Below are 14,160 nucleotides of genomic sequence, written 5' to 3'. Positions count from 1 at the left end.
CATGAGGCACATTAATTTCACCACATGGACATTAAATTTCAAACTGTTGTTGAAGTGAAGAAAGGACTTGCTTTAAAAAAATTGCCAGATCTTGGCTGGGAAGACATTTGCATATTAACAGAGAGTGTTTGGAAGGAGAAGGCAGCCATTCCCTGACACATTCAACCCACAATGGACTTTTGATCACTAGATGCTGAAGGTGGGGTAGCTTGCATTCCAGGTTGACTGCTAAGATGGCCGAATACACAAACGGACATGGTCAAACCAGCTAGTCACATGACTAACCTGCAGAGCAACCTGAGTTTTTTGAATTTGTACGAACAGTTTGGGCGGAAGGTCTGTTTTTGCTCCTGAACGGAGATCTCTCCTGGCTGGCTCACCACAGCCTCTCCTGTCTGCCTGCTCCCATCTTTCTCACGGAACTCCAACTCCACTGAAGACACATGAACCCCAAGAGAGAAAAGTCTCCTACAGCGAACAAGTTTTAAGAAGAATACTGGGCCCCAACGAAAAGCAAGATCTATCTACAATAAAGGACACTACGGTCGGCTCTGAGAACCGTAACACAAAAACCTCCTCAGATATTGCCTCAAACTTTTCCACTTTATTTCTTCTGCTTTCTTTCTGTCTCTATCTGCATGTGTGTATCACGTATGCATGCTAGCGTGGGCGTGTCGTGTATCTGTAAGCGTTAACCGAATTTCACTTTTTTTCTTTAAACCTGAGAAAACCTGTTGTGCTGGTTTCTTTGTCTTATAGTTGGAAAGCAGTGAAAAAGGATTCATCAAGGGGGAACTAAAAACACAGGGTATTTAAAATTAAACCCTGTTACAGTAAGACCAGGTGAAGGCGGAAAGGGAACCCTAGACGTCTTTCTCACCTGGTTGTAACACTATCTTTGACACAAACACTTTTGCAAGAAAATTTCACTTTCAGCAGCAAGGTTTAGTCAAACATGGCACCAAATTGCAATTTTACTCGAACCACATCCCTGCGATCAAGTATTAAGTTGGAGACTCAAAATTTAATATCTCAAATAATTGACCGCAAATTAATATGCCTAAAGTTTATTTCCATTTTTTCCTGTAAGTTTTGTATACTGAATTCATTGTAAAGTGTAGGTGATGAGGTTGTTAGTTAAATATGAGGTATCTAGCCTTCAATAAGGTTGGTTTATTTTGCTTATCTAATGTATTTGAATTTAAAAAACTGTTTCAAGGACTGCTCTGTATAGCCTAGAAGGTGCTTTTTTCTTGGATGATGATATTGAGAAGATAAGCCCCATGAGTTCTGCCAAGAGAATACTCAGGGCTGTATTATTGTTAATGGATCTGGGAGCAAACCAAATACATTAAGAACTGTATTCTTGTTAACCTTTTTAAAAAAAAGAGTGCTTGTTGATCTTTGCCCATGTTTGTTAAAACCACAGCAGGGTCTGAGTTTGAAAGAAAATCAGAACAAAAATATTGATGATAGCTTACAGTCTGCCCACAAGCAAACCAAGGAGATCATCAACAATGATGAGTGGACTTTATCCATTGGAGTCCCCTTGGCTGGAGAAACCAGAGCAGAATCCCTTGAATGTAAGAAATGGATGTCACTGGGGAGGAGATCTACAAATGCAATTGCCTAACAGACTACATTGCGCAAACATAAAAACCACATGGAACACATTAAGCACCCAGTACTCCATGAGTACTCTTTAATATTCAAGCAACTTACTCAAATCAGGAGAAATCATGAATCTTAAAAACAGAAGGCATAAGATTTTGAAAAGAACAAGCCTGCATCTGGACACACAAAAATCAGAGCAACTCAAAATCAGTAAAGCTAGAGATAGTGAATTCCTGTTATGTTAATAGTTTACCTTGTACAGCATTTTACTCAGTGAATGAGGAATTCATGGACAATTATTACAAGTATTTGCGGTGTAGTTTCTTGTACACGCTTCATTATAATAGTAGAATGCTTGAAGGCAAATCTTTTAATATTTTAATTACATTTATCTTGCTTTCATCCAGGAGGTTACTGAAGTCTTCTCCCAAATCCTTGCCCATCTCTCCTGCAACTGCCTGTCTGAATCTCTATCAGGTTTGCACCCTTGCCACAGCACAAAAATGGCCCTAATCAAAGTTACACATGACATTCCTGCCATTGTGGTGCAGTATCCTTCCTCGCTCCCTCTGCAACTTTTGACATGGTTAAAAGTACCATCTTCCTCCAACAGCTTTCCTTCACTGTCCCATATCCATGGGATTGCCCTCACTTACCTATCCAATCGCTCTCCCCAGAACTGTCTGAGGCTGAATCTGAACATTCACAATCTCAGCATCCTACTCAACCCCAAAGTGAAGTTCCAAATCTCCCTCCTCTCCATCATAAAGACTGCCCAGTTTAATCTCCATAACATCACACATCATCCTGCTTCTGCCTATCTGTTGCTGAAACCATCATCCATGATTTTGTTACCTCCAGACTCAGCTATTTTGATGCTCTCCTAGCTGGCCTCCCATCCTCCATTTATTGTAAACTTCTGCTTATCTAATTCTCTGTTGCTCTTATCCTATCTTGCACCAAATTCTGATCACCCATTAGTCTTGTTCGTGTTAGCCTACATAGACTCCCAGTCTAACAATGCCTCAAATTTATTATGAGCCTTCAGTTTAAATCTCTTCATGGCCTAACTCTGAATTATCTTCCAGCATTACGATCCCACCCAAACTCTCCACTTCTCTGGCTCTGGCCTTGTGCGGATTCTGCCCTCCCTTTGCCCCACTACTGGAAGCCATGCCTCCAGCTGCTTAGGCTCCAGACTCTGGAATTCCTTCCCTAAACTCCTCCTCCTTTTCACCCTTATGAGCACTTCAACAAAGCTTTTGGTCACCCTCCTAATATCTCCTTCCTTGGCTCAATGTTCAACTTTTGATTTAGCTGCCAGGAAGCTCTTTGAGGCATTTTTCTATGTTTAAGGGGCCATATTAATGCAACAGGTAATCAAGTAGAAGTTGGACTATAAACCTGATAAAATATATAACCATGGAAAATTTTAAATTTAATTTTAAGGGGTAAACAAGTAAAATGATTCCATTAACAGTAGAAAATGTTGGGCAGAAAGTGGTCTTCGAATATCAATACTATTTATTTAAATATTCACTTATGTGAAACCAACTCCAATCGGTAAAACTCAATACTTTAGCCCAAGGGGAAGTCTTCTGTTTGCTATGTATATACACAATATTGGCCACTTAGGCCAGCTGCTTACCTTGTACCAACAAGCAATTGACAAATCAATAACAGCCAATACTTAAGCCAAGAACTCTAATGCTACATATGATGCATTTTCCCCCAATTTCAAAACATTCCAAAAAGGACCAACCTTCAATAAAGAATTTGGCAGCCGTTCATTGAATCAATCCTACTTAAACCCTTTTTAACCAACTCACCATGTTTACCAATTTTCTTTTGTATGTTTGCTTTTACAGCACCAGCTCTATTCCAATTTCATACAGAAAGTAAAACAAAGGTTGCAGGCAGTACTTCAAAGAATGAGTTGAAATTCACTCTTGGCCCTGATCTGATTTTGTTAAAACTAGTCTTCACTGCACCTCATATTCAAACGTGCTCATCAGCAAAACCTGTTTAAGGGAAAAATGTCCACCTTGAAAAATATAAGACGACAAGGACTCCATGCCACACTAGCCAATTTAAAAAAAAATATAGTTCAAACCTCATTTTCCTGGCTCAAGAAGTGAAAGGAAACTTTACTCCTGTACTTTTAAAACAAAGATGGCAGGGGATGGTGCTGCTAATTTATAAAGTATTTGTATACCCACTCTAAAATCTCTCATAACACTCATTATATGCTATACCTGAAGTTGAATTAACATTGAAAAACCAAAATATACATTACAATTTTTTAAACAAAACAAAAAAATCATAGTCGTATGACAGAAAATGTAAGACCTTCAAGCATTGCAAAGAACCTTCAGCAACAATGGGTTAACAGTTTCCACTGCAACCCGCCCTGTCTGAATGGGAAACATGCACTGCACTGAAGCATGGATAAAGTTCTATGTGAATTATAAATGTACCAACTACAGTGATAAATTCTCTCTGGCTTGGATCTCTTGGTACAGTTCAAAGCCATTAAAAACTGTAAATACTTTTCTCTCAACATTATTCAAACCTGTCAGTCCGAACAATCAGTCAAATCCAATTCATCACAGAGCATGTGGTAATCCTTTTGGAATGTAGAAAATTACTTCCAGATGTGGACCTCAGGAATATTTAAAAACTGTTTGCCCCTCTTCTAAAAAAAAATAAATTACCCAAATATATCAAAGTGGAGCTTTTCTTTTTTTTTAATGAAAATCACTCACAACCAGATGAGCATCTGCAAAGTTGTCTGCTGAACTCAAGTGAACTGATGTTTATGTTGGAGAGCGCTAGCACTCAACAATTTGACCTTAATAGAATATACTGTCAACATTCCAGTTAGAGAGCTGGATTCATGCTCTGTCACTTCTTCAGGAAAAAAGTAAGCACAGTCTTATCAGATATGGGAGAGAGAAATACTAAAGCTGGAATTCTGACAGACTTAAAATGAAAGACCTGGCTACAGTACATTTTGAACAAAAGCCTCATGTCCCATTTTTACAGCAGTACTCAAATCAGGCATTAGGATTTACAGCAACAGGCAACTAGCTGGCTTGTAGATTTTTTTGGAAGGGATGTAAACATGTATCATGACTCAATAATCTAGTTAAAGGTTCTAATAAATTTTGGAATTAGGACAGTACTAAAATGATTTGAAATCTGATTCCAAAAGTACAATTAGAAATACGACATTTGCTCCTGAACTGGTCAAGACCAGAACCCAAAAAAACTACCACAGTAAGTTGGTTCGGGTTCCAGCTTTTGCAGATGCCCAGCTACAGCTTAGCACAGACCTGTTTAGGCTTATGTTTCTGTGCTCCAGAATGCATTGCACAAAGATGTGCATGACATCAGTACTGTTATGTGTAGTGCACTTGGGCAATCCACAAACTTGTAATTGGCTTGAATTATGAAATCTTATTCAGGTGCAATGAAAACAGAAGAAGTGACTGGATTCTGGGCAATAGAAGCCAGTATAAGCAGGTGATAAAGTTCCAACAAACATTCATTAACTGTTCACCAATTGGCAACTATTCTCATATAAGGGCAAAATACTGCAGATGCTGGATCTCTGAAATGAGAACAGAATGTGCCGGAAACAGTCAGCAGGTCCGGCAGCATATGCGGAGAGAGGAACAGAGCCACGCCCCAGGTTTGGGATTGCGCCAGTGCACAACACACAATACTGGTGTCATGCACATTTTTGTGCAATGCATTCTGCAGCACATAACCATGAGCCAAACAGGTCTGTAGCTAAGCTGCAGCTGGACATCTGCAAAAGCTGGAACCCACACCAACTTACTGTGGTAGGTTTTTTGGATTCTGGTTTGACTAGTTCAGGAGCAAATGCCGTATTTCTAACTACTTTTTGAGTTAAGGATGATAAGTTGGGTTCTTTGGGTTGCGTTGACTCCAAGATTATGCAACTGGTCATGGGAGATGGGAATTAGATGATCCTCTGTGACAGACTCAGTAATCCAGACAACTCCACAGTACTTCAAGGGCAATATCAATTATTGACCCACTGGTGGGCCCTGGGGGCTGGGATTCTTCTGACTCAGCAAGTCTGGGGCCTCACGGATAGGGTGGCCCTAGATGATGAGCTCTGTTCTGGTAAGCTGCGCATTTTTGTCTTGTTAAACTCTGCCAGAGTTCTTTAGAGAAGCAATGTGCACTCCATATCAGGCCAATGGAAAGTGTACTTAGTTTGGTTTGGAGATTCTGAACAATGGTGATGGGTCTGCACACATAAACACCTGGTTGTGTAATATCATTAACCATTCAATTGGTGAATGCTGTTCTTACCAGCTTTAAAATTCACACGTTTGCAAATATTTTGTTGAAAAACATGATTTCCATACATTTCAAAAGACAATTGTTATAAAGCTTAACTTATGAAAATATATATAACTAAAATATTTTTGCACCAGGAACATTCTTTTAAAAATTGTGTGTGTACATCTCTCTTTCTGCCTCACTGAGGACACAGATACAAAGTGATTGGCAAAAGGACCAGAGGCAACAAGAGGAAACACTTTTTTCCTCAGTGAGTTGTTGTGACTTGGAATGCTCTGCCTGAAATGGTGTTGGAAGCAGATTCAGTAGTAACATTCAAATGAGAACTGGATAAGTACTTGAGGGGAAAAATTTTTACAGGACTATGGGGAAAGAACAAGGGACTGGGGTTAATTGGACAGCTCTACCAAAGAGCTGGCACAGTCAGGAAAAGCTAAATGCCTTCTTTGCAGTAACATACTACGATTTGTTAACATTTTGCCCATTGCTCTTCTCCCTCTAATTTCTCCCCTCTATTAGCGAAGTTGCTATATCCTGGTGGGTTTCACAGGTGACAATCAGTCCACAATATCTTGCCAGTGGACCACTCATCATTTGGGAACCGAGACTGTGAACTAGCCATCAGGCTATTTGATCACAAAGTCCAGCCTGATCCTCGTCCTCCTGATATCTACACATACTCTCCCGTGACCTCCACTAAAAAGAGTAACTGGGAAGATACCCTGGCCAAATTTCCCCTCTTTAGACTAAGAGTGCTAAGACCAATTGTAGTGATCTAATTATCACTCCAGCTGAGATCTGCCATCTGAGCTAGACCAAGGATCGAATTTGAGACTTTACTGGTCTACAATCTTATCTTGCAGTACAAAGAACAAGAGAGCACTAAGCATGTAGGAGTGTACCAGCTTAGAAAAGACAAATTCCTGCACATGACCAATGTGGAAGATATGCAATAAAACTGTCTTGCTAAATAAAAATTTAGACTGAAGTGGTGATTTCAACATTATCATCTGGATTGGGATCCCATCTGAAAAGATTAATCAAAGAACGGCTTTCACCAAAATAATTCTGGACAGCAAAAACCTGGGTATCGACAGGTAACACCTCATTTTTGCAGGATAATTTTGGGTGGTAACAGTCTAAGGAGAAAGCGACTGTAAAACAAGTCTATCTGTAGCGTTATAAATAATCAAACACTCTCAATAAGAGAAAACATTCATTCAAAACAAATCAAACTTATACCCTGCTACAAAAAAAAAGACTAAAGGGGATTACAGCTGCTTTTAAATTGGCCTTCAAGGGTTCGATATATGCCACAGGCTTCCAATAGGCAAGTATTGCGCACCTATCAGCAACTCCCACATAAATTTGCCAGATTTGCTCAGCCCTTGCCAGAAAGATCCATTTTCTACTGGGTCTTCCTTGCACAGAATCTTATCAAATCCCAGATGTTTATTGTAATTTCTTTGTATTTTACATGTAATTTGCTGGAAATATACTGCAATTGCGACCATGTACATGAAATTGCAAAACTGCAACATCAACCATCAGCACAGTCACCCCTCAAAAAACAGCTTAAAAGGGTTCATTTGTAAACTGTCTCAATCACAGCAATCTCATGAACCTTCTATTATGGATATATCATAACTCAATGAAATAAACTATCAAAATAAGTGAGATCTTATTTTCATTTATCAAACTTTTCTCTCACCCCTACCCCCACAATAAATGATTTTTTTTACTTTGGAAATCGAACACACACATTGGTCATTTGGGAATTAAACAACCAGAAGCAGGAGATTAGACCGTCATTCGCTCCACAGCGCTACAACTCTCACTCTCCCCCCCCCCCCCCTTTATTTTCTTTCCTTTGTTTTTGGCACAGCGGCTGGAAAAATATCAGCAAACTCTTAGGCTTCTGACAGACTGGGGCCAAGAACCAGGCTTCAGACACAGCTCTGATTCCCACAGGCGGACAGACTGATCAAAAACAGAACGCAGTCTAGGCACTACAAGACCTGAACCAGGGCCAATCAGTAAACATGCAGCCTAGAAAACACGTTATCTGCACCTAATTTCTCAGTAACTTTTCTCCCTCTTTCTTTAGGTAGCCAAAATATTCACAAGAATAAAACCTTAAAAGCATTTCTACTGTCAAAGATGTATCCAACTGCACGTTCAATTGTGAAGTTTGCACCAACCTTGTGTCTGGAATCCTAGTAAGAGACACACACTGGTGTCAAATCCATTTGAACAGAGAGCAGAATGTTGAAAAGGAGGGGAAGGCAGGTTACTGTGTAAACTTTGGAAACAGGAAAAACAAAGCTGTAATACGAGAACTCTTCCGATGTCATCAGCCCAGCAAGCCAGTTGAAACCCTGTGACTACAGACTCCCAAGCACATCGCTCACTGCACCCACCTGTCGAGCAGCGCATCAGATTTGCGAGCTTCTGTGATTTCCTGTCTGTCCGCCTGGCAGCACAGTCTGTGCACTGGCAGCAGAAGGATTACAGGGAATGACACAGGCAGTTACAGCACAACAGCAACATTGTGAAACACAAGAGTTACTGCTCAGCATTTTTGAAAAAAAATGTTCAGCTCTCCCTGATTGCTTTGGAAATTTAACCAGTGAGTAGTTGAACTGCACAGACCATAAACATCCCAGGTACAGTTACTAAATCTGTGCCAAAATGGTGGATCTCAGCAAAGGCAGTGGCAAGGATGCTATCAATGGCCTCTGTGCTTTTGAGTTAAGAAAGGTAAATTCAGTCAGGTTTCCTGATCCTGGTCACTGCCCAACAATTCCTGCTGGATGTACGTGTGTGTGGGTGAGGGCTGGCCAGGCTTAACTGTGATGCCCCCCACAGTGGAACAACTTATTGACACTAACTCTCATGGCATATACAGAACAGCACTGAACGCCTGGCATCTTTGGAACTCTATCTCAAAACAAGGAGTCAATGATTTCTGGAGAGGAGATCAAGGGGATAAAATTGGCAAAGGAAACTAAATGTTCAGCAAAACAGCTTTTTAATCTGGCTCACTTAAGATTCTTGCTGTAATTTCAGACTGCTGCTCAATACTGCACATTGGCTAAGGGGGAAGGAAAGGTTGTGATCTTCAACTGGAACACACAATGGGTGGGCAGGAGGAACACTGCTTCAAGCACCCGTGTAAAAGCGATTGATCACAGACATCATTGCTGTGTTCATTTCATGCCCTGAAGATCAGCCTTTGCTTCACCGACCAGTGGAAACCACACTTTCAATGAATTGCTTTTCAAAATTATCTGAGCTCAATCGAACAGGTGAATTCAGCACTCCTGCACTGCAGGCACTGTCAAGACAAGCCTTCGAGTGTGGCTTAATGCAAGGCGCGTTAGCATCAGTGAATTTCATCTGGAATGTTCATGCTCCCAGGTTCTGCTCTCATGTTTTCTATGATTAAACAAGTCATCTATTTTTTCAGAATAGAAACCAATTACTCTAAGTTAAAGAAAATTATCAGAATTATTCCTGAACAAAGGGAGAGGATAGTGTAGTAAAAACAGGAAATGTTGGAAATATTCAGTGAGTCAGACAGCATCTGTGGAGAGAGAAACAGAGGTAATGTTTCAGGTCAATTATCTTTCATCAGATTTCCAGCATCCGTAGCATTTTGCTTTTGTGTAGTATCACTACAAAATACCCTTTCTTCCTCTGGAATATTTGTAAAGCTATCCCAAATTGAGTTACTTCATTGAATCATAGCATCATACAGCACAGAAGGAGGCCATTCAGCCTATCGTGCCTGTCCCAGCTCAATGAAAAAGCTATCCAATTAGTTCCACTCCCCTATTCTTTGCCCACAGTCATAGACATTTCTCCTTTTCTGGTATATAATCTAATTCACTTTTGAAAGTTACCACTACATCTGCTTTCTCCACCCTTTCAAGCAGTGCATTTCAGATCGTAACAAGTCATGCATTAAAAAAATTATTTTTATTTCTCCCTTGAATTTTCACCAATTATCTGAAATCTGTGATCTCTGCTTACGGACCCTCTTCCAGTGGAAACAGTTTCTCCCTATCTAATCTATCAAAGCCTCTCACAATTAAATTAAAATCACATTTGAAATGTAGTGTCAGTCGGTCTGGATTTACCGTGGAATAAATACAGATGGAGAAAAGTGATTTGATCTGACTGGATTCTAGACTTAATGGGCTCAAATTTATGAGCGTGCTGCAAATCACGGTGGCACGCTCTGAAGTCGGCGGTCTTCAGGCGCAGATGCACCGTCGCTGAGCCCCTGCGATGTTTTGCGCGGGGGCTCATTTAAATGGAGGGGATGGAAGGCCCGCCCCCGATGACGTAGAGGGGGCAGCCGCACTGCCACCGGCAACGGTGTCCGGCCCCACTGCGTAGGCGCCAGTGCCATTTTTAAAGGGCTTTAAGCCCTTCATGTAAATTTAAATGTTTAGAAGTCCCGCCGCACTTCTATTTGAAATAAAATTTGATTCAAACTTTGCATCCACTCTCCCAACCCCCAATGAGTTCACAATAAATAAAATTACAAAAACTCTGGGAAAACCAATTTTTCAAATAACGACCTTTAACCCCCCCACCTTCAGAACATTTGACCCTCAACCCCTTCCCACCATCCCCACAACCAATCAGAGCGGTTTTGCCCGCCCCGACCTAAAGATTTCACTGCCTCCCCCTCCCCACCTTGTCCCGACGGCCGTAATATCGGCATGGGGCAGCCGCCAAGACAAGGTAAGTTGATTTGCATGTTTATTCATTAATATTACTATTAAAATGAAGGCGGGCTGCACCGAGGCCTTGCCGCCGCCGGTAAAATGCAGCGGGGCCTTCTCGACATCAGAGGTCATGGCGGGCCTCTCCCGGAAGAATTTTCTGGATCCCCCCCGCCACCGGAGGCCTCATAAAATTCAGCCCACTATTTCAAATGCATTGGGTACATCACATGCCCTAAATCCTTTTGACAAATATCAACTGCAGGATGTGAAAATTGGCTGAATTTAAACCTGAACAGTTTCTATAGCTTTTTAAAAAAAATCTCTTTTCCATTACTTAATGCATAAAAAGTTTTAATATTTTTGAAATAGTTTGTTGATGATTGCAAAGAAAAATACTTCAGAGAATTGTTACATCACACTATTTATAGACCGAAATAACAAACTATAATTGTGCTTGATTTCTTAGTGAAGCGTGTACATGTACTCCAACTGATCCAAATATGCAATGCTTGGCAGCCATAAACATGGCATTGCACTTCAGCATGACCTGTCCATGGATCTGATACTGAAAACTGAAAGCAGCTGCTATCACCTGCGCGCCATTAATTATTCCAACACATGTTACATCTTGAAAGATTTACCACAACCAGCTCAATTTCCATCACAAGGGACTTTATACCAGTAGTATGGTACTCCTAGCATCAACAATGCTATACGATAGAAAGAAGGTTAGCATGCTTCTGATGGCGTCTGGAACTCGACTCTTCCTGGGCCTAAGAGCACAGTGAAAGTTGGTGAAAAACTGGGCTGCTGCTTTCTGACCCTCCAATACTCCCAACAATGAATGATGGCACACTGACTCTTCTGAAATCCCAGGATCACTATAAGAGTGCCTTCATCCCCTGTTTCAATTGACTATAATGCAGTATAGTGAAATTCGTTCTTGACTTAAGCATGAAATTTCAACATATTGTTGGCATCATTCATCCATCATGCAAGTTGCGAGCACAGAGTTGACTGCCCGCAGGCTTGCTAAAGCACACATGTACAAAATTGGACCTTTATCCAAACTGTACTCTTTGTTTGTGATATTCACGATCGAAAGCTTTTATCCATTTACATACTTTTTAAAAATGGATATGTTGAAGTACCATATGTGCTGATTGCTATCTAGTAATGCCCTGCTGGAAAACATAATTATACACAAGCCGATCTCTGGATTAGATGCCACGGTGATGCTTTCTACCGTAGAATAGCCAACAGACAGGGTCTGGACTCATACATAAAGAATGGCTACAGGCTAAGAGTATTCAAACTCCTTACAGCCGCACTTCAGCAAGAATCAGAATACTTCAGAGAGCAGTGCTAATTACTCCCTCTTGAGCCTACCAACCACAAAAGCATGCTGCACAGTACATCAGACAATCAGAATGAACACCACTTTTATAATACAAACAGAAAATGGAATTCAAATCGCATTTCCCTGTGATCTTTGTGGGCAGGGCTAATCAGTTTTGGAGTGTGGGTGGGAACTTTAACTTCAGAGGCCTTGTGGAGGTACATTTAGCAACAATTATTTTCAATGTTATCTTTTTGAAATGTTTAACACTAACTTTGGCACAATGCCAACTGGGGTTATAGAACATTGGGGGAAAAAAGAGAAAAAGCAAGGCAGTGTTGTGCAATATTTTCTTTGGATAGTTGTTTCTTTGCAAGAATAGGAAAAAGTTTTAGTGTAATGTGGTCCAACAGAAGTTTCTCTAGAATGCTTATTTATTTTGATCTGACGCACAAATTCTATAATATTTCACCTTTTTGTTCAAAACTGTGACTGTTTCTTCTGGCAACATTGTTACTTCAGACATAGCCTTTTTGTTTTAAAAATATGAAAATAAAATTGCCAATCTGAACTGGTTGGGAGTGAACACAATGTGGACCCAGCAATTCATCACTCGGAATTTGACATGTCTGAAACTGGTTAGTGCAAGATAAACTTAGGAATAGTGTGAAAAGCCATTCAATTGTTAAGCCAGGAGGGAGAATGACCATTTAAATACAGTGTCATAGATTAAAATTAGCAGCAGGACCAGAACTGAAATCTGGAGTTGGTAGGGAGAGTTGCCATTTAACTATCAAAGCAATGGAGGAGTATAGCAACAGATGATGGGACGTGCTGTTTTCCACCTTTGTTGTGATGTTCAATCAATTCTTCCTTCCAGCTTCAGTCCTGCTCCTGGTTTGAAGTTTTAACTGTCATTAACAAATTTGGAGAGAGTTTTTAATGCTGTCCCATGAGTCATCAGAACAGTCACACAGCCAACATTCTCTGTCCGTGGCTAAACATATCTTTTGTCTGTCACCTGATAACGATTCTGTCAGTGTTTTATAGGCTACAGCTATTATTCAAGGTTGCTGTACATTTTACATAGTCCATAATACAAGCTATTCAAGCTGTGCCAAAACACTGTGCTCTTTTCAAAGCTGTCAGCCCAGAAAGAAGCTCTTTGCCGCATCACACCTGCATGACACTCTTAGTGCAAGTTCCCAACCTTTTTCTGTATCTTTTTATTTTTTTAAATAATTTATCCACATCCCTTTTAAAAGCTATTGTATTGCTGTTTCTTGTAGGGCTCTCCACATCTAAACAATCCTCTGCACACAAAAATTACTAAATTCTTCTGATAATCTTAAATTTATATTCCTCTAATTGCTGGAAATGGATTTTCTTTGATGATCAAAATTCCTCATAATGTCTAATAGGTTAAGAGGAGATCTGATTCAGCTCAGTTCTTGTGGAAAAGAGTACTAGTGTCTCTAATCTCTCTTCATAACTAAAGCCTCTCATCCCCACTATCATTTTCGTAGATCTCTTTGATTTCATCTATGACCTTGCCATCCTTTATAAAGCAGGACACCCAACATTACTGTAGTTCTAACAGCTCTGGAACAATCCCTTTCTTCTCTCTGACTACTATCTCAGCTTCAACCAACATTCAATCTTTACCAACCTTTTGCAAAAGATGTAAACCAATGCTTAGCAAAACTGTTGGACAACCAAGCAGCCAAAACCCAATCCCATACATAGTCCTGAAATGGGCACCTTTTTTAAGTCCCACTGTCTGCCGTCTCACCCCCATATCTCCCTTAACACTATTTATTGTTTACGTTGTCTTTTTATAAAGAACTAAATGAAACCTACAGCACAGAACCAAACCATTTGGCCCAACTGGTATATGCCAGTGTTTATACTTCAGACCAGGCTCCTCTGATTCTAATTACCTCTTTCCGCCCTGCCTCCTTAATCATCTGTTCCCTTCTCCCTCAGGTATGCATCAAGCTCCACCTTAAGTGCTGTTAAGACCGAGGTGGGAGTAATGCACTGTCAAATCAGTCCCCTTACTCCACTGCTCACAGCATATTATTAAAGTTTCCCACATACCAGAAATTAGCCAAATTAATCATTTTATTA

At 40.4% G+C, this 14,160-nt stretch overlaps 1 protein-coding gene and 1 long non-coding RNA gene across 12 annotated transcripts in view; one reads left to right on the top strand and one right to left on the bottom strand.

The window, feature by feature from the left end:
• raraa (retinoic acid receptor, alpha a) overlaps positions 1-14,160 on the bottom strand; it is a 594,392-nt gene that overhangs the window by 308,508 nt on the left and 271,724 nt on the right. The window contains exon 1 of one of the 11 annotated variants that reach the window (XM_068013490.1): positions 8,373-8,425. The exons of 9 other annotated variants lie outside the window; for them this stretch is intronic. The gene's annotated coding sequence lies outside the window, so the exon portion shown is untranslated. Of the gene's footprint in view, positions 1-8,153; positions 8,309-8,372; positions 8,426-14,160 lie in introns of those variants that run through there. One more of the 11 variants, XM_068013488.1, reaches the window with a different exon arrangement.
• Positions 1-14,160, top strand: part of LOC137348177 (uncharacterized) — a 123,682-nt gene that overhangs the window by 73,880 nt on the left and 35,642 nt on the right. The gene's annotated exons all lie outside the window — the stretch shown is intronic.

The sequence above is a fragment of the Heterodontus francisci genome, chromosome 33 (assembly GCF_036365525.1).
Source record: "Heterodontus francisci isolate sHetFra1 chromosome 33, sHetFra1.hap1, whole genome shotgun sequence".
Lineage (NCBI taxonomy): Eukaryota > Metazoa > Chordata > Chondrichthyes > Heterodontiformes > Heterodontidae > Heterodontus > Heterodontus francisci.
Note: the sequence above shows the minus strand (reverse complement) of the source record. Positions and strands in the feature narration are given on the sequence as shown.